The sequence below is a fragment of the Choloepus didactylus genome, chromosome 10, assembly GCF_015220235.1.
Source record: "Choloepus didactylus isolate mChoDid1 chromosome 10, mChoDid1.pri, whole genome shotgun sequence".
Taxonomy (NCBI): Eukaryota; Metazoa; Chordata; class Mammalia; order Pilosa; family Megalonychidae; genus Choloepus; species Choloepus didactylus.
The window spans coordinates 60,694,337-60,721,941 of NC_051316.1; the positions used below are offsets into that span (position 1 = coordinate 60,694,337).

General features: G+C 35.0%; 1 pseudogene; it reads left to right on the forward strand.

Moving 5' to 3' along the window:
- Positions 1–1,088: 1,088 nt before the first annotated feature.
- Positions 1,089–7,132, forward strand: LOC119545207 (annotated as a pseudogene).
- Positions 7,133–27,605: the final 20,473 nt, after the last annotated feature.

A 27,605-nucleotide genomic window follows, 5' to 3' on the forward strand; every position in this document is an offset into this window, starting at 1 on the left:
AAAACAAATATATTCTACAAATAGGGTGATTGTAATTAACAGCACTGAATTATTCTGTAATTGTGGTTGAAAGGGGAAGTTTAGAGTAGAGTACGTCACTAGTAGGAAAGCTGGAGGATAAAACAGGGGCCTGTATAATATAGTGAATTCTGTGGTGGACATTGACTGTGATTAATAGTACAAATATACAAATGCTCTTTCATGAACTCAAACAAGTGTATGTCATTATTACAAGGATTTCATATAGCATGGTTTATGGGAAAAATGCACCTATTGCAAATTATGGACTATAATTAGCAGGAATATTTTAATATTCTTTCATCAACAGTAACAAATGTACCCCACTAATGCTAAAGGTCAATAGTTGGGGGAATGAATGAAAAGCATGGGATTTTTTTTCTGTTTTGAGTAATGAAGATGTTCTAAAATTGTGGTAAGGAATGCACAACTATGTGATGATACTCTGAACCACTGTACACTTTGGATGGATTGTATTAAATGTGAATATATCTCAATAAAGCTGCTAAAAAAGAGAATAGATAAAATATGATAATAATATATAATTAACCAGAATGAATGAATAAATAAATAAAAACAAATAGCTTAATTGAAAAAAGAAAGAAAGGTAAATTCCCTAGTAGCTGGGAGTGTGTTCAGGTGCCTCCATAGAGACGGTGTATGTGTGACCATTAGCATGTGAAAGGTAGGAAGCTAGAAATGAGATCCCTTTGCAAAGCTGGGCAACAGAAAGTACTGTCCCTCCATTAATGGAAATTAGAAAACCTCTATATATCACTTTTTTGTCTGTTTAGGAATCAGCTCTATGTGTGAAAAACAATTGAATTTTCCCTTGTACAGAAAACCTGGTGGAAAATTGACATTTAACTGTCACAATAATAAAGTTAAAGACCCAATGACAGGATCAATCATGAAAGAAATTTATGAAAGGCAACAAAAAGGAGACACAATTCCTCAGGAAGGGGAGATAATAAAATGTTCTGAAAAATCTGTAAAATAAGCAGGAGACCTTTCAGCCTCAGCAGAGGGCAAGGTGCAACTTTCTTTGGTCTTCCAACTCTGGGTTGCCACCAAAGTTCAACCCCAGTGAGAACAAAGATATGCACTTGAGGTGCATCAGTGGGGCAGTCAGTGCCACACCTTCCCTGGCACCCAAGATCTGCCCCCTAGGTCAGTCTCCAAAATGCATTAGTGATGACATTGCCAAGGCATTGGATGACTGGAAAGGTCTGAGGATTATGGTGGAACTGACCGTTCAGTACAGACAAGCCAAGACTAAGTTGGTACCTTCTACTTCTCCTCTAATCAACAACGCCCTTAAGAAACCACCCAGAGAAAGAAAGAAACAGAAGACATTAAGCACAGAGGAAATATCACTTTTGATGACATTGCCAACATGGCCCAACGGATGCAGCACCATCGATCTTGAGGCAAAGAACTCCCTGGAACCATTAAAAAAGATCCTGGGGACTGCCTGGTCTTTGGGCTACAAAGTTGATGGCTGCCACCCTTATGATATCATAGAAGACAATAGTGGTGCAGTGTTAAGAACTGCAAAGGAACATATTTCAATAAAGGATCATTTGATAAAAAAAACAAAAAGGAGGAGGGCAAGGAAATGCCTAAAAAGATGAAAAAATAAGAGGTGGCTCTGGAAACAGACTGCCCTGGGTTCAATTCCCAATTCCACCATTTGGATGGTATTAGATACTTTTCTTACCTACTATTTATCAGCGTTCCCACCTGCAAAAAAAGAGATAATTATAGTATCTACCTCATTAAGTTGTCAAACACCAAAGATCTGATAATATCCTGTTCATAAACTCTGTCCATAAAGGGACAAATGCAAAGAGAATAACAGGAATAGAGTAAAAAATATTCTATTATGTCTGAAAATTTCTAAAAACAACAACTATTATGTAATCCTTATTCAAAGAATAATTATTATAGAAATTACCAAATATTTTTAGGGCTGAGAAAGAAAAAAAATTAGCATATATTTAAATTTGTGGAATAGAGCTATATTGATAACTATATGACAATTTACATTTTTAAATATATCTATTATAAAAAAGGTTGAAAATTAATGAGCTAGACTTCCAAAACCAAGAGTTGGATAAGAATAACTAAATAAGCCCAATACAGTGAATGGAAGGAAGTAATAGTGGTAAAACAGAGATTTGCAAAATGGACAATAAAGAAACAGTAGAAAAGATCTAGGAGACCAAAAACAAGGAGGCACAAATATCCCAAAATGGTCACAACCAAAAAGAGGTGAAAATATAAAAATGTTTTGAAAGCAAATAGACAATTTTCTAATAATGTGTAAATAATCAAAGGTGAAAGTGTAAAAATGTTTTGAAAGCAAATAGACAATTTTCTAATAATCTATAAATAATCAAAATGAACAAAAATAGAAAATGTGTTTCAACTTATTATTGTTTAAAGAATTAAAACCCTATTCCAAAATCAAACTAAAAATACCATCATTAATCATTCTTGATCATGTAATAAACTGAATAAACTTAAAGAAAAAAAGAACAGTAAAGAAAGAAAAAAAGGAAGAAAAGAATAAATGAAAAATAAAGAAAAAATCCTTTCTCAAACTTCCAAAAGCTAGTAAAAAAGGAAAAGTTCTAAGCCTATTCTATGAAGATAAACTTATCTAGATAAAAACCAGGTAAGGTCAATTCAAGGGAAGAAAACTACATTCAAGGTCATATTTAAATAGAAATGTAAAAAATCATAAATAATATCTAGGACACAATATCAAGCAATATGGTTAAAATACATCATGATCCATTATGGGTTTTTTCAAGGAATGCAAAGATGTTTTTAAAATCTGTTTAGATTTCTAAATAGAAAACTGTTTAATATAATTTACCCCATTGGCAAAGAAGCTATTGCATGAAAATTTTATTTGACATAATTAATCATAACTATTTGACATAATCATAAACACATGATTAAAAAAAACAAAAACAAAACTCTCAGCAGTTTAGGGATACAAAGATATTTCCAAAGCCAGATGAAAGTAAAAATCCATAACAAACACAAAACTTAGAGTGAAATATGAGAACATCCCCTTTAAAATCCATAACATTAGATGGATATCTGATAACAGGTCTTGTAATCAGTATTTACTGCATCCTACCCAGTAAGCTAAGACAAAGAATAAATAATAGCTATCATAATAGTAAAGAGAAAAGCCATTTATAGACCATATCACCATCAATATAGAAAATTCATTAAAATGTAAAAAGGCAGTATTAGAACTAATGAGAGATTTCAAGAAAATTGCTGGATACAGCATCAATATGAAAAGATCAAGAGCATTGGTGTATGTCACTAATGCATTCATTCAACATCAGAATACATCAGTGAAGAGAAAAAACAAAATTATCAGGACTTGTGGAACTTACAATCAGAAAATACAGTTACAAATTCTCAATAACCAATCACATAACTCATTTAATTATTTCAAGTATTTGATAAAATTTAGTTCTTCTTGCCTTTTTTGGGGATTTAAATCACATATAATCCACCATAAAATCAACTCTTTTAAATTATACGATTAAAAGCACAATTCACTCTTTTTAATATATTCACAAGGTGTGCAAACATCATCATCATCTAATTTCAGAAAGTTTTCTTCACCCCCAAAAGAAACTCTGTTTCTGTTAGCAACCCATCTCCTCCTCTTCTCCCCCTCCCCTCCAGTCCCTGGTAGCCATTAATCAACTTCCTGTCACTATGGACTGCCTATTGTGGACATCTTATATAAAAGGAATCATGTAATACCTGGCCCTTTGTGCCTGGCTTCTTCACTAGCCTCACGTGATGGTGAGAAAGCAGGAAAATTTGAGCTTTCATATGTTACTGTTTGGAATGTGAAGTGGTGCAGCTGTTTGGAAAACACGAATTTACAATGTGAAATTACACTTCTTCTAAAGGAAATGGCCAGATGCTCCCTGTAGAGACCTCTGAGTGAGTGCTGCATACAGCTTCACTGCACAGGCTGTAGCTGAGAAATGCTTTGCTGCCAATAACCCACCTTGTTATTATCTCAGTGAAATGGTAATGCATTCATTTCTCCTTTTGCAGTGATGCCCAAGTAGTCAAGACACAATCGCATGCTCCCTTCTCCTCATAGAGGTGTAATATAAATTCTATGATATTAGGAATGAGAAATTAGAATGCCTTCTGCTTCATTTATAAAACCTAACAGCTTAATTCCAAAAACTCTGGACATTTAGTTAATGAGATATGAGTCAACCATTCAACATTAAAAAGAGAATCTATAATTTGGACTCTTCTAGAGAGCAGAGTGAAATGTCAAATTATTTTAGTCTACAGACAGGCTTTTTCACAACTTTCATGATGTAAATGTTTCATAATAATGTCAGAACTTCTGCTCTATTAAGTTAGCATGCAACTGATCTGATACAAATTGCCTTTGACACTAAATTGTATTGATGTCTTACCACAGAGATAAACTTGGCTGTGGAAAAGTGGGCCATGTCCCATCAGCAACAAAAGAACAATACTTGGGAAATGAAGTGTCCAAGCTACTTACCACTCCTGGAATTACTTGCCTGTAGCAGTAGCTTTAAGGTGTACCTGCTTAACCTTGAGTAACACAAGTAGAGAGACCTAAATTGGAATTGACACTCCGCTTTTGTATGGTAATGCTCTATTTACTTCAGCTTCTCTTTTTATTCAGCTTTCAAGTATATACAGTGTATTCATTAAAGGCACTCTAAGCTGCAAATTCTGTAGAACCGTAGGTCAGAGGATCAGCTGCCTGGTCCAGACAGCAAATGCAAGTGTTGACAAATGAGATTGCTACAAATTGCTGCATTCACACAACTTCCCAGAGAACATGCATTTCTACCCCAAATGCCAGGACTGATTATAGGCTACAAATAATTTGATAATATCCCCCATTATAACATCATGTATATGCATCTGCATTTACAGAAAATTTTTATAAATACCATAGTGCCTTTAGTTTGTAAGTCATGGTAGATTTTTCAACAGATAAATATTTATGGAATCTAGGAAAAAGAGAAATTCAAGAATACTGGAGACGAGAATAGTTTTTGTTTTTAATTATTTATTTTTTAATTGTAACAAAATATACATAACATAAAAATAATTTTAACCATTTTAAGTGAACAATTCTTTCAACATTAAGTACATTGACAATACTGTATAGCTTTCACCACTATTTCAGGCTATTTTATCCTCCCAAACCCAAACTCTTACAATCACACTGTTGATATTTTTAGTTCAGAATCCTCCACATTTTTCTAACAGTTAATTACCGTTTTGACATTAAACCTATTTTTATCTCACATTTTCTTTTTTTTAGGTCTCAATTTTAATACTTTAAATCATTAAATCTGCATTTACTGATATATGTACGTAATCCACAATATTGGTAACATTAAAATATATCCATTTAATAGTAAAGCCTAACATCTCTTTTCTAAGTTCAAAGCACACAAAAGTGCAAAATAACCTTCTCACATCCACCCTGCCCCTCCTAATCCACACTCAGCCAACAAACGCCACTTTATCAGAAGCCAGTGCTTTGGAATTAATACTGAGATAAGATCCTAACCCTGTCATTCAAATTGTGTGGGTGCTGAGTTCCTAAACTGAAAATACAAAATCCCAGAATGCAGGACAGGATTAAATAATGACCTGAGATGATGTGTCCATTAGCCAGAGTTTTTCTCTAACTTTCACCAACATCTCCCCATATCCATTTCATTATTGAGTTCTATTCTAGTTACAATTTTTCCCCAATTTCTTCTCTTCGTCTGCACTTCCATCCACAATGCCAGGCCCACCTTACCTGTTTCCTAGATGTTCATTAATCACCTCCCTGCTCCACCATCTTGCCTGAAATTCAAAGTTGTTTTTGGCAACATAAAGAATAAATGCCCCTCCCCCAAACAACATTTATTTGCCAATTGAATGTTTAGATTACTAGGTAATTGCTTAATATATCTGGCAAAAGTTTAGACAATTATTAAAAATCAGAACCTATGTGATTTGAAAAATTGGTGCCTTTATTTAAATTCATCTTTTTTTTATCTTTTTTGGTGCCCTTTATTTGATCTTGTGGGGGGTTGAAGCATTGAATTCCCACTGATTGAGAGACATTAGGATGGGCATGTGTATCTGTTTGTTTCTTTTCCACCAGAAATATTCTCATAACTATCTTGTTTCAGTAATTCTCTGTGAATTTTGAAGACTACTAGGTTTAAAATTTTACTCCCATGGTGTTCATAGGTTCTCCACCCAAAGTAATACTACGACTTTTATGATTGACTATTGAGTATGTCAATAGTCATGTAGTATTGTTTTACTCTGAATTTTACCTACGTAGCAAGAAACACGTCCTTTGTTACAGAAAAAGTAGATAAAGAAGAACAATCTATTGAAAAGTTAATGTAGCACAATTACCTGTTGTGAAATCAACTGTTTTCTCAGCTGTAGTCTAATCATTTAAGAATAATACGTACCACCTAAAAAGGGGCAATAAGGTTTAGGATTCTTAAGATAGAAGCTTTGTTTACCACTAGGGGAGCTAACTAGGCTTTATTTTAAAGAACTTTGGCACCTAGAGTGATTATGAGAAGTAAAGGAACAAAGCTCTGAGAAATAAAATGATAGGATCTTACAATCTGGGTGCTTTTTGTTAGATGAAATGGAAATGTGGCTCTGAGTTTCTATAGGCAAAGGAGGTTAGATCTGTGCTTAGATGTAATGCTACAGAGACATCAAGTGGCACTTGGCTTGTGAGGACCTGGTAGAACTGCATCTAAATCTGCAGGTTTGATACCACAGCAAATCTCCACCACCCAAGGTAGTGGTAGAAGAGAAGATAGGCATGCCCAAACCATGGTGAGAATTTGTGTCCCATAGATGGTGAAACACGATGCATTCAGCCACATAATTGTACAGAAGATGTAATAATACTAAGAATAATAATTCTGCCCTGTCCCCATTTTTATAGAACCATGAAAGCCTGGGGCCCCTTGCCCATCCTTTGGATGTCAGCAGAGCCATAGTAATAACTGCCATTGAAAATTCCGACTGATTTTATTAATCTGATTTTGAAACCCAATTTAATGTGGTTTTGAGCATTGAAGAAATGTGATAATTCTTGCTTCTCATTTGTGGTAGTTCCATTCATTCTTGTTTCATAATTTTAATGTTTTGTTGTTGTTTTCAGTATGTGGCAAGCTCTCGTTATACCTTTGCCTGTCACACACCTTAAATATTTGGTATAAAACTTCTTGAATACATATTCCAGAGTAAATAAAGGAAATTATGAGTTACTCTTCTTTAGATAGAGGGCAGTTCTGATTGCTAAGGGCAATTCTGATTGCTACGGCTGTTCTGATTTCTAAGTATTTTCTAGATCTCTGGATATTTTCACAATAAACAACTTTTCCTGCCCTTGGTTTGGGGAATATAAAATTATGTCAATAAACACATGGATTCCATTAGCTGAAATGTGAAAATGTTAGTGTAAATTAACAATCACTTTGTACTTACTTGTAATAAAACCGTATTTACCCTACAAAAACCTATATAAAATCAGAAAATTTCTTAATTAGTTACAAAATTACTTTGTTATTGTAAAGAAGTATTACAAGGTGTTAAATCAAAAATCAAGCAAAAGTCCATTTAAATTAAAAGCCTAGAGAAATGGACTTGAACATGATGCTTTTCTCTCTTGATGACTTATTTTGTAATCAATTGGAACTCTCTTTGTTCTTTTCGCCCTTACAATCACTTTGCCTAATGCAAATCTAGATCAATTTGCATGATATAAACATTAATGCAACAAACAAACCGGAGGCGGGGCAAGATGGCAGACTGGTGAGCTGTATGTTTTAGTTACTCCTCCAGGAAAGTAGGTAGAAAGCCAGGAACTGCGTGGACTGGACACCACAGAGCAATCTGACTTTGGGCATACTTCATAAAACACTCATGAAAACGTGGAACTGCTGAGATCAGCGAAATCTGTAAGTTTTTGCGGCCAGGGGACCCGCGCCCCTCCCTGCCAGGCTCAGTCCCGTGGGAGGAGGGGCTGTCAGCTCCAGGAAGCAGAAGGGAGAACTGCAGTGGCAGCCCTTATTGGGAAACTCATTCTGCTGATCCAAAGTCCAACCATAGATAGACGGAGACCAGACACCAAAGAATCTGAGAGCAGCAAGCCCAGCAGAGAGGAGACAGGCATAGAAAAAAAAACAACACGAAAAACTCCAAAATAAAAGTGGAGGATTTTTGGAGTTCTGGTGAACATAGAAGGGGGAAGGGCAGAGATCAGGCCCCAGCTCAGGTCCTGAGGCGCATATGCAAATCCCGAAGAAAAGCTGATCTCTCTGCCCTGTGGACCTTTCCTTAATGGCCCTGGTTGCTTTGTCTCTTAGCATTTCAATAACCCATTAGATCTCTGAGGAGAGCCCCCTTTTTTTTTTTTTTTAATCCTTTTTTCTTTTTCTAAAACAATTACTCTAAGATGCCCAATACAGAAAGCTTCAAAGACCTGCAATTTGGGCAGGTCAAGTCAAGAGCAGAACTAGGAGAGCTCTGAGACAAAAAGCAATAATCCAGTGGCTGAGAAAATTCACTAAACACCACAACTTCCCTAGAAAAGGGGGGTGTCCGCTCACAGCCATCATCCTGGTGGACAGGAAACACTCCTGCCCATTGCCAGCCCCATAGCCCAGAACTGCCCCAGACAACCCAGTGTGATGGAAGTGCTTCAAATAACAGGCACACACCACAAAACTGGGCGTGGACATTAGCCTTCCCTGCAACCTCAGCTGATTGTCCCAAAGTTGGGAAGGTAGAGCAGTGTGAATTAACAAAGCCCCATTCAGCCATCATTTCAGCAGACTGGGAGCCTCCCTACACAGCCCAGCAGCCCAGAACTGCCCTGAGGGGACGGCACTCACCTGTGACATAACACAGTCATCCCTCAACAGAGGACCAGGGGTGCACGGCCTGGAAGAGGGGCCCACTTGCAAGTCTCAGGAGCCATACGCCAATACCAAGGACTTGTGGGTCAGTGGCAGAGACAAACTGTGGCAGGACCGAACTGAAGGATTAGACTATTGCAGCAGCTTCAAAACTCTAGGATCACCAGGGAGATTTGATTGTTAGAGCCACCCCCCCCCCTGACTGCCCAGAAACACGCCCCATATACAAGGCAGGCAACACCAACTACACACGCAAGCTTGGTACACCAACTGGACCCCACAAGACTCACTCCCCCACTCACCAAAAAGGCTAAGCAGCGGAGAACTGGCTCGTGGAGAACAGGTGGCTCGTGGACGCCACCTGCTGGTTACTTAGAGAAAGTGTACTCCACGAAGCTGTAGATCTGATAAATTAGAGATAAGGACTTCAATTGGTCTACAAATCCTAAAAGAACCCTATCAAGTTCAGCAAATGCCACGAGGCCAAAAACAACAGAAAATTATAAAGCATATGAAAAAACCAGACGATATGGATAACCCAAGCCCAAGCACCCAAATCAAAAGACCAGAAGAGACACAGCACCTAGAGCAGCTACTCAAAGAACTAAAGATGAACAATGAGACCATAGTACAGGAGACAAAGGAAATCAAGAAGACCCTAGAAGAGCATAAAGAAGACATTGCAAGACTAAATAAAAAAATGGATGATCTTATGGAAATTAAAGAAACTGTTGACCAAATTAAAAAGATTCTGGACACTCATAGTACAAGACTAGAGGAAGTTGAACAACGAATCAGTAACCTTGAAGATGACAGAATGGAAAATGAAAGCATAAAAGAAAGAATGGGGAAAAAAATTGAAAAAATCGAAATGGACCTCAGGGATATGATAGATAATATGAAACGTCCAAATATAAGACTCATTGGTGTCCCAGAAGGGGAAGAAAAGGGTAAAGGTCTAGGAAGAGTATTCAAAGAAATTGTTGGGGAAAACTTCCCAAATCTTCTAAACAACATAAATACACAAATCATAAATGCTCAGCGAACCCCAAATAGAATAAATCCAAATAAACCCACTCCGAGACATATACTGATCACACTGTCAAACACAGAAGAGAAGGAGCAAGTTCTGAAAGCAGCAAGAGAAAAGCAATTCACAACATACAAAGGAAACAGCATAAGACTAAGTAGTGACTACTCAGCAGCCACCATGGAGGCGAGAAGGCAGTGGCACGATATATTTAAAATTCTGAGTGAGAAAAATTTTCAGCCAAGAATACTTTATCCAGCAAAGCTCTCCTTCAAATTTGAGGGAGAGCTTAAATTTTTCACAGACAAACAAATGCTGAGAGAATTTGCTAACAAGAGACCTGCCCTACTGGAGATACTAAAGGGAGCCCTACAGACAGAGAAACAAAGAAAGGACAGAGAGACTTGGAGAAAGGTTCAGTACTAAAGAGATTCGGTATGGGTACAATAAAGGATATTAATAGACAGAGGGGAAAAATATAACAAACATAAACCAAAGGATAAGATGGCTGATTCAAGAAATGCCTTCACGGTTATAACATTGAATGTAAATGGATTAAACTCCCCAATTAAAAGATATAGATTCGCAGAATGGATCAAAAAAAATGAACCATCAATATGTTGCATACAAGAGACTCATCTTAGACACAGGGACACAAAGAAACTGAAAGTGAAAGGATGGAAAAAAATATTTCATGCAAGCTACAGCCAAAAGAAAGCAGGTGTAGCAATATTAATCTCAGATAAAATAGACTTCAAATGCAGGGATGTTTTGAGAGACAAAGAAGGCCACTACATACTAATAAAAGGGGCAATTCAGCAAGAAGAAATAACAATCGTAAATGTCTATGCACCCAATCAAGGTGCCACAAAATACATGAGAGAAACACTGGCAAAACTAAAGGAAGCAATTGATGTTTCCACAATAATTGTGGGAGACTTCAACACATCACTCTCTCCTATAGATAGATCAACCAGACAGAAGACCAATAAGGAAATTGAAAACCTAAACAATCTGATAAATGAATTAGATTTAACAGACATATACAGGACATTACATCCCAAATCACCAGGATACACATACTTTTCTAGTGCTCATGGAACTTTCTCCAGAATAGATCATATGCTGGGACATAAAACAAGCCTCAATAATTTAAAAAGATTGAAATTATTCAAAGCACATTCTCTGACCACAATGGAATACAATTAGAAGTCAATAACCATCAGAGACTTAGAAAATTCACAAATACCTGGAGGTTAAACAACACACTCCTAAACAATCAGTGGGTTAAAGAAGAAATAGCAAGAGAAATTGCTAAATATATAGAGACGAATGAAAATGAGAACACAACATACCAAAACCTATGGGATGCAGCAAAAGCAGTGCTAAGGGGGAAATTTATAGCACTAAACGCATATATTAAAAAGGAAGAAAGAGCCAAAATCAAAGAACTAATGGATCAACTGAAGAAGCTAGAAAATGAACAGCAAACCAATCCTAAACCAAGTACAAGAAAAGAAATAACAAGGATTAAAGCAGAAATAAATGACATAGAGAACAAAAAAACAAGAGAAGATAAATATCACCAAAAGTTGGTTCTTTGAGAAGATCAACAAGATTGACAAGCCCCTAGCTAGACTGACAAAATCAAAAAGAGAGAAGACCCATATAAACAAAATAATGAATGAAAAAGGTGACATAACTGCAGATCCTGAAGAAATTAAAAAAATTATAAGAGGATACTATGAACAACTGTATGGCAACAAACTGGATAATGTAGAGGAAATGGACAATTTCCTGGAAACATATGAACAACCTAGACTGACCAGAGAAGAAATAGAAGACCTCAACCAACCCATCACAAGCAAAGAGATCCAATCAGTCATCAAAAATCTTCCCACAAATAAATGCCCAGGGCCAGATGGCTTCACAGGGGAATTCTACCAAACTTTCCAGAAAGAACTGACACCAATCTTACTCAAACTCTTTCAAAACATTGAAGAAAATGGAACACTACCTAACTCATTTTATGAAGCTAACATCAATCTAATACCAAAACCAGGCAAAGATGCTACAAAAAAGGAAAACTACCGGCCAATCTCCCTAATGAATATAGATGCAAAAATCCTCAACAAAATACTTGCAAATCGAATCCAAAGACACATTAAAAAAATCATACACCATGACCAAGTGGAGTTTATTCCAGGCATGCAAGGATGGTTCAACATAAGAAAATCAATCAATGTATTACAACACATTAACAAGTCAAAAGGGAAAAATCAATTGATCATCTCAATAGATGCTGAAAAGGCATTTGACAAAATCCAACATCTGTTTTTGATAAAAACACTTCAAAAGGTAGGAATTGAAGGAAACTTCCTCAACATGATAAAGAGCATATATGAAAAACCCACAGCCAGCATAGTACTCAATGGTGAGAGACTGAAAGCCTTCCCTCTAAGATCAGGAACAAGACAAGGATGCCCGCTGTCACCACTGTTATTCAACATTGTGCTGAAAGTGCTAGCCAGGGCAATCCGGCAAGACAAAGAAATAAAAGGCATCCAAATTGGAAAAGAAGAAGTAAAACTGTCATTGTTTGCAGATGATATGATCTTATATCTAGAAAACCCTGAGAAATCGACGATACAGCTACTAGAGCTAATAAACAAATTTAGCAAAGTAGCAGGATACAAGGTTAATGCACATAAGTCAGTAATGTTTCTATATGCTAGAAATGAACAAACTGAAGAGACACTCAAGAAAAAGATACCATTTTCAATAGCAACTAAAAAAATCAAGTACCTAGGAATCAACTTAACCAAAGATGTAAAAGACCTATACAAAGAAAACTACATAACTCTACTAAAAGAAATAGAAGGGGACCTTAAAAGATGGAAACATATTCCATGTTCATGGATAGGAAGACTAAATGTCATTAAGATGTCAATTCTACCCAAACTCATCTACAGATTCAATGCAATCCCAATCAAAATTCCAACAATCTACTTTGCAGACTTGGAAAAGCTAGTTATCAAATTTATTTGGAAAGGGAAGATGCCTCGAATTGCTAAAGACACTCTAAAAAAGAAAAACGAAGTGGGAGGACTTACACTCCCTGACTTTGAAGCTTATTATAAAGCCACAGTTGCCAAAACAGCATGGTACTGGCACAAAGATAGACAGATAGATCAATGGAATCGAATTGAGAATTCGGAGATAGACCCTCAGGTCTATGGCCGACTGATCTTTGATAAGGCCCCCAAAGTCACTGAACTGAGTCATAATGGTCTTTTCAACAAATGGGGCTGGGAGAGTTGGATATCCATATCCAAAAGAATGAAAGAGGACCCCTACCTCACCCCCTACACAAAAATTAACTCAAAATGGACCAAAGATCTCAATATAAAAGAAAGTACCATAAAACTCCTAGAAGATAATGTAGGAAAACATCTTCAAGACCTTGTATTAGGCGGCCACTTCCTAGACTTTACACCCAAAGCACAAGCAACAAAAGAGAAAATAGATAAATGGGAACTCCTCAAGCTTAGAAGTTTCTGCACCTCAAAGGAATTTCTCAAAAAGGTAACGAGGCAGCCAACTCAATGGGAAAAAATTTTTGGAAACCATGTATCTGACAAAAGACTGATATCTTGCATATATAAAGAAATCCTACAACTCAATGACAATAGTACAGTCGGCCCAATTATAAAATGGGCAAAAGATATGAAAAGACAGTTCTCTGAAGAGGAAATACAAATGGCCAAGAAACACATGAAAAAATGTTCAGCTTCACTAGCTATTAGAGAGATGCAAATTAAGACCACAATGAGATACCATCTAACACCGGTTAGAATGGCTGCCATTAAACAAACAGGAAACTACAAATGCTGGAGGGGATGTGGAGAAATTGGAACTCTTATTCATTGTTGGTGGGACTGTATAATGGTTCAGCCACTCTGCAAGTCAGTCTGGCAGTTCCTTAGAAAACTAGATATAGAGTTACCATTCGATCCAGCGATTGCACTTCTCGGCATATACCCGGAAGATCGGAAAGCAGTGACACGAACAGATATCTGCACGCCAATGTTCATAGCAGCATTATTCACAATTGCCAAGAGATGGAAACAACCCAAATGTCCTTCAACAGATGAGTGGATAAATAAAATGTGGTATATACACACGATGGAATACTACGCGGCAGTAAGAAGGAACGATCTTGTGAAACATATGACAACATGGATGAACCTTGAAGACATAATGCTGAGCGAAATAAGCCAGGCACAAAAAGAGAAATATTATATGCTACCACTAATGTGAACTTTGAAAAATGTAAAACAAATGGTTTATAATGTAGAATGTAGGGGAACTAGCAATAGAGAGCAATTAAGGAAGGGGGAACAATAATCCAAGAAGAACAGATAAGCTATTTAACGTTCTGGGGATGCCCAGGAATGACTATAGTCTGTTAATTTCTGATGGATATAGTAGGAGCAAGTTCACAGAAATGTTGTTATATTAGGTAACTTTCTTGGGGTAAAGTAGGAACATGTTGGAAGTTAAGCAGTTATCTTAGGTTAGTTGTCTTTTTCTTACTCCCTTGTTATGGTCTCTTTGAAATGTTCTTTTATTGTATGTTTGTTTTCTTTTTAACTTTTTTTTCATACAGTTGATTTAAAAAAGAAGGGAAAGTTAAAAAAAAAAAAAAAAAGGAAAACAAGGAAAAAAAAAAGATGTAGTGCCCCCTTGAGGAGCCTGTGGAGAATGCAAGGGTATTCGCCTACCCCACCTCCATGGTTGCTAACATGACCACAGACATAGGGGACTGGTGGTTTGATGGGTTGAACCCTCTACCACAGGTTTTACCCTTGGGAAGACGGTTGCTGCAAAGGACAGGCTAGGCCTCCCTATGGTTGTGCCTAAGAGCCTCCTCCCGAATGCCTCTTTGTTGCTCAGATGTGGCCCTGTCTCTCTAGCTAAGCCAACTTGAAAGGTGAAATCACTGCCCTCCCCCGTACGTGGGATCAGACACCCAGGGGAGTCAATCTCCCTGGCAACGTGGAATACGACTCCCGGGGAGGAATGTAGACCTGGCATCGTGGGACGGAGAACATCTTCTTGACCAAAAGGGGATGTGAAAGGAAATGAAATAAGCTTCAGTGGCAGAGAGATTCCAAAAGGAGCCGAGAAGTCACTCTGGTGGGCACTCTTATGCACACTTTAGACAACCCTTTTTAGGTTCTAAAGAATTGGGGTAGCTGGTGGTGGATACCTGAAACTATCAAACTACAACCCAGAACCCATGAATCTCGAAGACAGTTGTATAAAAATGTAGCTTATGAGGGGTGACAATGGGATTGGGAAAGCCATAAGGACCACACTCCACTTTGTTTAGTTTATGGATGGATGAATAGAAAAATAGGGGAAGGAAACAAACAGACAAAGGTACCCAGTGTTCTTTTTTGCTTCAATTGCTCTTTTTCACTCTAATTATTATTATTGTTGTTTTTGTGTGTGTGCTGGTGAAGGTGCCAGGGATTGATTTGGGTGATGAATGTACCACTATGTAATGGTACTGTAAACAATTGAAAGTACGATTTGTTTTGTATGACTGCGTGGTATGTGAATATATCTCAATAAAATGAAGATTTAAAAAAAAAAAACAAACAAACAAACAAAAAAAACATTAATGCAACCACACAAAAGGAAACAAAATGGTGATGGTAAAATAGAATTCTAGAATATTTGAACAGAATAGTGAAGATGAAACATTAAAATACATGCAATTCAAAAGAAGACAGGAAAATGAGAATAAAATGAATAAACACATAAGACAATAGAACGTAAATAGCAAGCAGGCAGACTTAAACCCATCCATACTGATAACTACAGTCAACTTACATTGTTTTAAAAGGCCAAATACTAGATAGTTAATCAGAGTGGATAAAATCATGACTGAACAACATGCTGTCTATACATAATATAGACATGGTGTTAAAAGTAAAATGATGCAAATACCAATCATAAGAAAGCTGGAGTGACAGTTTAAATATCAGAAAAAATAGATTTGGGGATGAGGAAGAAATTATAACAGATAAAGAAGGAAATTTTATAATTATAAAAGGACCAATTCATTATGAATGCATAAAAAATCCTAAAAGTGCATTCACCTAATAGCAGAAATTCTAAATGCATGAGGATAAATCAGACTTTTCTGTTTCTTGTGTTTCTGTGTCTGTCTTTTCTTGGCTCTCCATGAAAAACAAAACAAATATTTGAACACCATTTGTTTCTTAGTTTAAAGTTTGGGTGAAAATGATCCACTATTCACTTCCACCAGTACTTCATATTTACCTCACAGTAAAAAGAAATGAAATCTCCTCACTAAAGTGTAAGTCTGTTTTCAAATGCAATTCTTGTATACTTAGTGATTTCATTTTAGAGAACTTAGAGAAGCCACACATTAATTTTTTGCAAGGCAAGTAATTTTTTTTCTCTGAGTCATTATATAATCCATTTATTTTGCATTTTAAAAAAGGCAATAATATGAAAACTTCACAATCCAAAGCATTGCATGTAAGTCCTTCTGGAATTCTTTATTCAAGCATGTATCAGATCACCTGTAGTATTTAAAAAGCTGAGTACACTCCAAATCCACTTAATCAGAGTCATCAGATTATCATGTGGGGGATCTCTGTGAGTGATTCTGGTGCACACCCAGGAAGACTGAGACAACCAAAATGAATAAATATAATTTTAAAAACTAATCCTCTTTTTAAACTATCATTCAAAGCCAAAATGGTGTGTAGTAGACCAAAAGAATGGTATAATAGCACTGAGTCACCTCAGCTCTGCTCTTATTAATATCATCCCTATTGTAAATAAGGTTCTGCATTACTTTTCATGTATTAATACTCCTTTCACTTTGAATCAATGAAAAGAAACATGTTTAAATGCTGGTAATTCTGATCTATTGCATGCAAATATTATCTCCAAATAAGTAAACCTTAAACTTCGTACTCTATTTTACAAATATTTATACTATTCACCTGAAGATTATATTTAAATGACTCAGTTCTAAAAACAGCCATTGATCCATATTAAACCTAAGAAAATATGATCTTCTTCAGTTTCTTAAATTGGACCCCAAGCATTCAATGTTAGTGAGATATAATATGTTCCATATTAAAAAACAGTAATTGCCATAGATCAAAATATATCACGTTTACTTAAATCCATGAGCTAATAATGGTATTAAAGAAAATAATAACAATAATTTCCCAATTATTCTAGGGAACCCAGACATTATTTTGAAAACTGGAAAGTAAGGATGATTATCAATCATTTATTTGGCCTTTCCAATACAAACTGTGTTTCTGGGCTACTAATTGAATAAGGAATTTTCTCTTTATAAGAGTATTACAGTCTTAATGAAGAAGAAATAGTAGAATTAGAACATCAACATTTGCAACCAATAATGAAATTACAAATCTAGGCAATGATCACCATTGGCTATTAATAAAACTAAATAGAAAACTAGATCTAGATGCCCCCTGATAGAAAAATACACAGCAACTGTGGCATTGCCAAAAATCAGTCTTGAATTGAGCTAACCTATAAATTCAACTACTCATTTACAGGAAATGTATGGGACAGAGGAAAATGTTAAATGTCATCTCAAGAATGTAGTCTCCATCTACACAGATCATAAAGTAGTGTTTAGACAAAAAAAAATTGATATTTTCAACAGATAAATTGCAAGTAAAAGACAAAAAAAAAAGAGAGTGAGGGTCATTTATACGATCTTCACTTTACAACACTGTAGCCACTAACTCATGTGGCTATTTCAATTTAAATTAATAAAAATTAAAAAAAAATAAAATTCTGTTCATGATCGCACTAGCTCCATTTCAAAGACTCAGTAGCCACATGTAGACAGCATAGATATAGAACATTTCCACCATCACAGAAAGCTGTAGTCAACAGTAGTACTAAAGAATAAAAGAATTATCAAGCAAATATAATGTGTAGATTTATTTGAATCCTAATTCAACAGATTTAGCACACGCACGCACGCGCACACACACACACATTTATGAGACAAGTAAGAAAATTTTAGCGCCATCCTGATACTTGATTATATTAAGGAATTGTTATTTTAATGTTGAAATGAAATGTGGTATATTTAAAAAATCAGTCCTTACTTTTTTTGAGATTAATACACAAGTATTTACAGATGAAGTATTACAATGTCTTGGGCTTGTTTCAAAATTATAGCAATTGGGAAGAGTGGGTGGGGATGTATATGAGACAGATGTGTCCATGCATGGATAATTGTGCAATGAGTGTTGCCTGCAATGAAACTGGATGTTTTGCAATGAGAGTGCATTACATTATTATCTGTTCCTTTATGTTTGTTTGAAATTGGCCTTAATAGAAAAAATTTTTAAATACTGTAGTGTTAGGATCGAATTGTTTAAAGCATGTAGATTACACATACGAGTTGAAAGAGCAAAAGCAAAAATGTATGACTATAAAAGTCAAGTTTTTGAATAATGACAGTCAATATCAATTCATGAATTATTTAGCTACCAATGGATATATTTATAAACCGACTTACCTTTTCATTAAAAATGACCATATGAACAATACACTAGAAATAAAATCTTTTGAAAACTTTTAAACCTATTAGAATTTTTGAAGGAAGCTTCAAAATGTACAAGGACATAGATTTTTCAAATTCCTTTTAAGAACAAAATTTTGAAGACAATTGTTCAAACATGAAAATGCATAAAACTACCAGGTTTTCTTACTTAAAATGTAGATTTACATTTCTGCTTCCAGAGAGTCTAAATCAGTGGATCTGAGCTTGAAATAAAAGAATTTGCCCTTATATGAAGCTTCAGAGTAGATTCCGAAGTTATACATAAAATAAAACTTTGAGAAATGCTGCTTCTCAGACTCTACATTGCCATCTCAAAATTCCTCCTACTGCCAATTGGATGTTTACTCCAAAAATATAAAACCACTCAACTTAGCAGCTGTCCCAGCTTAAACCTTCTTTACTTTCCTTAACCATCAATCCCTAAGACCCATTCCCAGACACTTGCAACTCTATAACATGCCAATAATATGATTTTCTCCCAACTTTATCTAACTCTATTTGGTCTGCTTGCTACTAAAATTAGAAGATACAGCTGAATAACTGTTCTCTTCATGATTTCTCTGATGAACTTCTTCCCAAATGGTTAGAGAAACTTGACATCTTTCAATACAAATATAGAAATGTAGTTTTTTTATGTCAATCATCATAAAATAGTTATGCTTAAGTCCACACAAGTCTCCATAATGTAGTGAAACAAATCACCAACTTTTTCTACACAAACATATTATTTGGAAAATATTGTTTTGTTTTGTTTTTGTTGATAAGTAGACTAGAAAATGAAAGCACAATTGCGTTCATAGCTCCAAAATTGTATTTTTTGAGCCCAACCAAAGAGTTATTTTATTATTTCCATAAGACTTCTAAGCATTTCACTACTTTGGATGTGGCTGTGATTTAATTATCCATTTTCTCATTTGCCTGATTGACAATATCAGACTTACAAAGGATGGTGATCATCATTTTTAATCTTTGTTAAACCACCTACTTATCGATTGAAGAGTCAAAGGAACATGTCACTAATGCTGTATTGACTGGGGGATTCGAGGTCAGATCAGAAGGAGACAGTGATGTACTCGTGAGAAGCAAGAGATTTAGAAAATAAACTGTCACTCATAGATTCTCACTGAGCACCTTCTCTTTTTGCAGAACTGAGACAAAAAAAAATTAGAGCGGTTATCATAAAGAAAGAAGCATGATCCTGCCTGTAATAAAGATGAGTGAGTTTTATATGATAGATAGGATATACATCACTTCCTTTCCCAGGTGTTTTATTATCACATTTTTATTTTAATTACTTCCTCACTGGTCTTCCTGCCACTTTTTTTCTACCCTGATATTCACTCTATCTATCAGTGACAAATTAATTTTCTGAGAGCTGTTTCTTTGTTTGTGTTGTCACTGTAATAAAAATTTCCAGTGTGTTCCCATTTAGCTATTGATCGAAACCCAAATTGCTTGGGTTAACAAGCAAGACCCTTTGTGATATGAGACTTAGCCAGTGATAGCAATCCGATCCCCACCACCCCCTCTTTTTGTCTCAAGCCTTTAGCTTTAGCCAAGTTGGGGCACACTTTTCATACTTTACATGGCTCATGTGAAATGGTATGTCTTTTTATTATCAGTCACTCGATGTGGTGCAATGTTTTCTCTGATGCTTTCTCAGGTCACATCTTCACATCACCTGGAAAGAAGTATCCTGTTGATGACCTCTTAAGCCACTTGATTTTACCACTTGCCACATGGTTTTTTTTTAATGTAGACTTTTGCATGCTGTCAGCAACCCCATTTGGCCTGACATTTTTGAGAAACCAAGTAAACTTTCTAAGAAATTGACTTAACTGTTTCATCATTGCTCAGATATAGATGTTATATCAGTAGTATAGCTGATACACAGATTATAAACTAAACATACAAAGGCTATACTAGTAGTTAACCATTTAACAGCTTCCATACTTATGGCTGATATTTAATTTACATATAGACTTTTTGTTTCAATCCAAAATAGACAAATTTAGATGGCTCACATCAAGCAAATTTTAGTTCAAAGTTTCTGGATACTGTGAATCCAAAGAGGGAACATTGTTGTCCCTGAAATTTCGACCCTTTCTTCTTAAGGAAGTACCACTGCCTTTGTCTCCATATGAAATCTAGACATACATTAAAGAACTGGCATCAAGAAAAGACCCCAATTTTTTATTGTTAAACCTCACAAATAAACTAACATTTAAACTACATTTAATAAGATTACCAAACTTCCCTAGGAAATATAGAATAACCTTTGATTAGACTGAATGACTTAATAAAAAGGATTTTAAATTTAAAATTAATACTGCTCTTCGATTGTGCCACTCCCCTGAGTTCTTCTCAAATTGTATATTGCAGAGAAAAGACTGACATGATAATTTATGAGGAGATATATTTTTTTCTCACTTCAGTCCTCTATAAAGGTGAAATGTTTGCATATATTTCAGAGGACTCTTTCTCTACTTTGATTGACCTATTTTACTGTTTCCATACCTATTATCTGCTTGGTGTGTTATGGTTAGACAAGATATTTTTAGTCTTGTTGATTGTATCTGTATACTAGTGTGCTAGTTTGAATATATTATGTTCCCCAGAAAAAGCCATGTTCTTTAATGCAATCTTGTGGGGGCAGATGTATTAGTGTTGATTAGGTTGGAACCTTTTGATTGGGTGTTTCCATGGAGATGTGACTCACCCAGCTGTAGGTGATAACTCTGATTGAATTATTTCCATGGAAATGTGGCCCCACCCATTCAGCATGGGTCTTGATTAGTTTACCGGAGTCCTTTAAAAAGAGCTCACAAACAGAGCTCAGAGCAGATGAAAGGGACATTCTAGAGAGAAGCTAAGAGCTGACACTGATGCTGACACTTGGAGATGCTTGGAGATGTTTGGAGATACTAGCCCATAGTTTGCTCCAGAGAAGCTAAGAGAGGACAAAACACCCCAAGAGGAGCTCAGATGCTTGCTGATGCTTGTTGACTCTTGGAGATGCTTGGAGATACAGACAGAAGGACATTTGGAGATGCTAAGCTAAAAGAAACCCAGAGATATTTTGGAGAAAGCTATTTTGAAATGCAACCTGGGAGCAAAGGAATAGCAGACACCAGCCATGTGCCTTCCCAGCTGACAGAGGTGTACCAGATTCCATCGGCCATTCTTCAATGAAGGTATCATCTTGATGCCTTAGTTTGGACACTTTTATTCCCTTAGGACTGTAAAATTGTAACCAGAAAAAAAAAAACCCTTTATAAAAGCCAACCCATTTCTGGTATTTTGCATAATGGCAGCTCTAGCAAAGCAGAACAACTATATTTTTGCTTGCTTTGTTTGTTTAATCTAGTAGTCACAATATATTCACCTGTGGCCACTTCTCTAATAACCGTGACTATATCATGTGTTTTAAACAAACAATTAGTTCTTAGGTATTAGTATATAATAAAAATTAGAGTGAATATGAATTTTAATCTTACATAGTTCTGGGATGATGGAATGGCTGTTTTAAAATAAATATCACCATTTTGCAAAACATTACCTTTTTATATGAATTTTTGTAATAAGATGAAAATTCATTCTTGGAGTTATCTATAGATTCTGTTCTCTTTGATGCTAAGGCTTAGATCTATGAAGAGAACTATGTATAATTTAGAGATTTGGAAATTCCAATATAAGATTTTACCTGGAAAGTAGGAAAATATTTGCCTAGGCTTATGCCATTTATACCCAGTGGTAAGACATTAGCAGAGAGACAACAGATAGTTGGCATAAATATTTTTAATTTTAGAATGTAAGCTTTATATGAAATTAGATCCACTAGGGTCTCAGAAAAGTGGATAAAACAATAAGAGAGGGAACTGTGTTTACAGTACAATATACATTGCAAAACTTAAAGAACAAAGACTTTCTATATCGATATTCTTAAATTTGGTCATGCTGTATTTCTCCATTGTAAGCCATTTTGCTTTGAGTTCTGCTCTGTCTTTTCTCGCATCATTTCTTTTTTCTTCAAGCATCAGAGATCTGATCTTTCCTCTACTCTTGAACTCAGTATGTCCACATTATTTCTGTTTTCCAATCAACATCCTGCTTTAATATTTAGAACTTGGTAGTACTTAGAGATTCTTTATAATTCCATTGCCTTCTGCATTCATATTGAAATTCCTAACACATAGAGGGAAAAAATATTGTCAAAGGACATTGTTTACTTACCTCCAAGCACCAAAATTGTGACCCAACTTGGAATTTGTGGATAGGAATTAAAATTTTAAAAATTGAAACATCAAATTATTTTTGAATATAATTAAACACTCTCAAAGGAGAGCCATACATTTTTACTAAAAATAATTAGAGGTAATAAGCTGTAATGCTTATGAGCTGAATTCTAATACCAATCTAGTTTTTTCCTACCATAGTAGTTCTATCCTGATTTTTTCCTATACACTTTGTGCTTTATAACATTTTTACTGTTCAAAAAATGTTTTTGTTTTTTAAATAAGCACTTGCTTGGAGTACAGTCTTATGAAGTTGTGAAGCCTGCTAGCTAGCAATTCCTAAAATGGTCTACCAATAATCTCAGTGGAAAGTAAATATGAAAAATTATAAGCAGAGGTCTTCATGTTTAACTCCATCTTGTAAAAACCATGGAAATCACCATTTGTGTCCTTCAAAAGTAACAGGGAAGTAAAGAATTGCTAGAACAAAAAATGGAAGGTATTGGCTGCAAGAAATGTTAAAGGAAGCTCTTCAGGCAGAAAAAAAATGATACAGTTCAGGGACTTGAATCTTAAAAAAACAAATGGAAGATCATCATAGAAGGACTTAATGAACATACAGTTAAATAATTTATTTTTCTTATTTTTAATTGAATTAAAAGAGAAATTTTATTTAAAGTAATAGCAGTAACATTGTATTGGTTAACTATGGCATACAGTTGAGTGAAATTAATGACAGCAATATCAAAGGAATGTAAAGGAGAAATAGGGAATACTGTTACAGGGCACATGAAGTGATAGTGTTATGTAAAGATGGATTTAGAATAGTTAAAAATGTATATTGTAAAATATAAGGCAAACTATACAAAAAAATTAAAAGGAGTATGATTGATATGCTATGAGAGGAAACAAAATAGAATGATATAAAAAAGCTCAATTAAAACTAGAGAAGACAGAAAAAGAGGAGGGAAATAGATTTAGAAAAACCATATGCAAAAAAATAGAAAACAGTGGCAAACATTGTAGATTTTAATCTAACCATATCAAAATCACTTTAAATGTTAATAATCTAAATATGCTAATTAAAAGACAGTTTGTCAGAATGGATAAAAAAATCAAGACCTAAGTACATATTATCTGAAAGAAACACATTTCATATATAAATACTCAGATAGGTTAAAAATCAAGGCACAAAGATACATCATGCTAACACTAATCAAAAGAAAGCTGGAGCACTTATGTCAATTGCACACAAGGAGTATTTCAGAACAAGAAAGATTATCGGGGATAAAGGGCATTAAATAATGATAAATGGGTCAATCCTCCCAGATGACATACAATTTAAATGTGTATGCACCTAACAACAGAGCAGCAAAATACATTAGGCAAAAGCTGATAGATTTGCAAAGAGAAATAGAAAAAATCCTTTATTATGGTTGGAGACTTCAACACCTCTCTGTCAGTAGATCAAACAGGCAAAAATAGATCAAACAGGCAGAAAAGTAGTAGGCAATAGATGACCTGACCTGTACTATCAATTCACCTGATCTATTTGACCTTTAGGGAATGCTCCACCCAACAAGATTGGAATACACATTCTTCTCAAGTTCCCATAGGACAATCAGCAAACATAAAATTCTGGGGTATAATAGAATTAAACTGGATATCACTAACACAAAGCTGAAAAACATCCCCAAATATGTGAAAATTAAAGAGCACCCTTCTAAAAACTACATGGTCAAAGGAAAAGTCTCAAGAAAACATTTAAATTATTTTGAACATAACTGAAATTGAAACTGCAATTTATCAAAGCTTGTGGAATTCATGAAAGTAATGCTTAGAGGGAAGTTTATAGCCTTTGAGGCACTGAAGCCAGATCAAAAACCAATAACCTAAGTTTCCACCACAGGAAACTACAGAAATAAGAGCAATGCAAAACAAATAATAAAAATTTGAGCAGAAATCAATGAAATTGAAAGCATAAAACAACAGGAAAAATCGAAGAAACCATAAAATATTTGTTTGAAAAGACTAATGAAATTTATAAATCTCTAGCTAAGCTAACCAAGAAAAAAAAAGAGACAAATTCCTGATTTCAGAAAAAAAAGAGAGGTCATCACTACTAATACCATGGACATTAAAAATGATAATAAAGAAATAGTATGAAATAGTCAATGCCCACAAATTTGATAACTTGGTTGAATGAAATAGACCAATTACATGAAATATAGAAATTACCAAAACTCACACAAGAAGAAATAAATAACCTGAATAGCTCTATATATGATAAAATTTTGAAACAATAATTATTAATCTTCCAAAAAAGGAAAAGCCAGGTTCAGATGGTTTCACTGATGAATTCTACCAAATATTTAAGGAAGAAATAATAATAATTCTTCACAATCCTTTCTAGAAATTGCAAACAGAGGTGAGACTTCTGAGCTCATTCTGTAAGGGTTGAATTACCCTAATACCAAAACCAGATAAAGTCACCACAGAAAAGGAAACTTCAGACCAATATTCCTCATGAACAGAGGTGAAAAAATCCTCAACAAAATATTAGCATATCAAATCCAACAATGTATAAAATGAATTACAGTCAGGTTTGATTTATTCCAGGTATGCAAGGCTGGCTTCACGTTTGAAAATCACTCCATCTAAACCACACAGCAACAGGCTAAAGAATAAAACTCACATTATCATATCAAGTATAACAAGGTCATAGGATACAGATCAATATACAAACACTGAATGCTGTCCTTTATTTCAGCAATGAAGAATTGAGATTCATAAATAAGAAAAGTGCCATTTGCAATATCACCAAAATAATGAAATACTCAAGCAATGAGTGGAGTCTATAAGAATAAAGGCTAAAATATGTACATAAGACTGCACTCTAGTTGGGTTGATAAAACTGTTTCCCAGGTTTCACAGTTCTGAAACCACTAAATATGCACAAAGAAACTGAAAAATTATGTAAATATACAGCAGATGGTGGGGTCAGGTTTCCTCACTGTTGTAGTGGGAGGTTATAAATAAGCAAGGGGAGAAGTGTAGAATTATCCATGTAGAAATGGATTAGAGTTGTAGTCATCAGTATGAATTCATATTTAGCTTAATATAGATATGGATGGATACATATAGGAATATTTATAAATGTGTGTATACATGGGTTAGTATCCACACATCTATTTCTTTGCTTTATCAGCTGAGATTGTCTAGAAGCAACAATACCCCAATAGTAATGAGCACACCCAGAGTCCATATCTTGGCCTATAATACCATTCTCCAATTAGTCTTTCTTGGAAAAATAACAGATTCTAGAACTAGGGCTGTAAATATACAAGATGAGAAGCAACAGTGTCAAAAAGTTTACATCAAGTAGTGTCAAAAAGTAAGGAGTGCTCAAACAAAACAACAAAAAAAAAAAAAAAAAAACAAAAAAAAAATGAGCCAACTACCAACAACAAAAAATCCCATAATGTTAAGGGCATATTAAAGAGACACAGGATAAATAAAGGATAAATAAATAATTGGGGGGGGGGGAGGGAGAGGGTGTATAGGATGTTTGGGGGTTCTTTTTTATTTTTATTTTTATTCTTATTTGTATTGTTTTTGAAGTAAAGAAAATGTTCAAAAATTGATTGTCATGATGAATGCATAACTATATGATGATACTGTGAATCACTGATTGTACACTTTGGATGATTATCTGGTATGTGAATATATCTCAATAAAATTGCATTTAAAAAAAAAGTAACACAGGTGCCATTTGAATGAACTCCCAGTGGCCAAACTGGAGCCATTTGAGCAACAAAATAAATGAAGTAGTATTAGATTACAACCCAAACCATAAAATGAATATACATGTGTCCATACTTATAAAAAAATAAATGATTAAATAAACAAATAAATGATGGAGAAGAAATAAATCTCTTGTGCAGAAGAATTCCAAATAAAATATGTAGCATAACTCCCCATGCCCTAATTGTGGGCTGTGCATAGTGACTTACTTCCAAAGAGAACAGCTGAACAAGAAAGAGAGAAAAAATAACTTTACCGTGGCGAAAACTGACAACCACCAACTCAGTCATGTGATCAAAGTTAACACCAGCATAATAAATTATGTTGATATGTACCTTTGATGTGATGTGATGGGAATGGATATTTATCTCTATGGTCTTCCTCCCCCAAACCCAACACACAACTCTAATCATTAGAAAAACATTAGACAAATCCCAAGCGAAGAAATTGTATAAACTACCTGATCTGTACTCTCCAAACTGTCAAGATCATCAAAAATAATAGAAATCTGAAGAACGCACAGTCCAAAGGAGTCTAAGGAGACATGATGACTAAATGTAATGTGGTATCCTGGATGAGATCCTGGAAGATGAAAAGGACATTGGGTAAAACTAAGAAAAACTGTATAATGGATCGATTTCCATTAACACTACATTTGCATTTTTTTTTGATTTTGACAAAGTTACCACACTAATGTAAAATGTTAACAACAGGGGAAACTGGATGTAGGGTATATGAGAACTCTCTGTAATCTCTTTGCAATTTTTCTGTAATTGTAAAACTATTCTAAAATTCCATTTTTTTTTTAAATCTAGAGGGTGAAAGGAATAAAAGAGTGTGACACA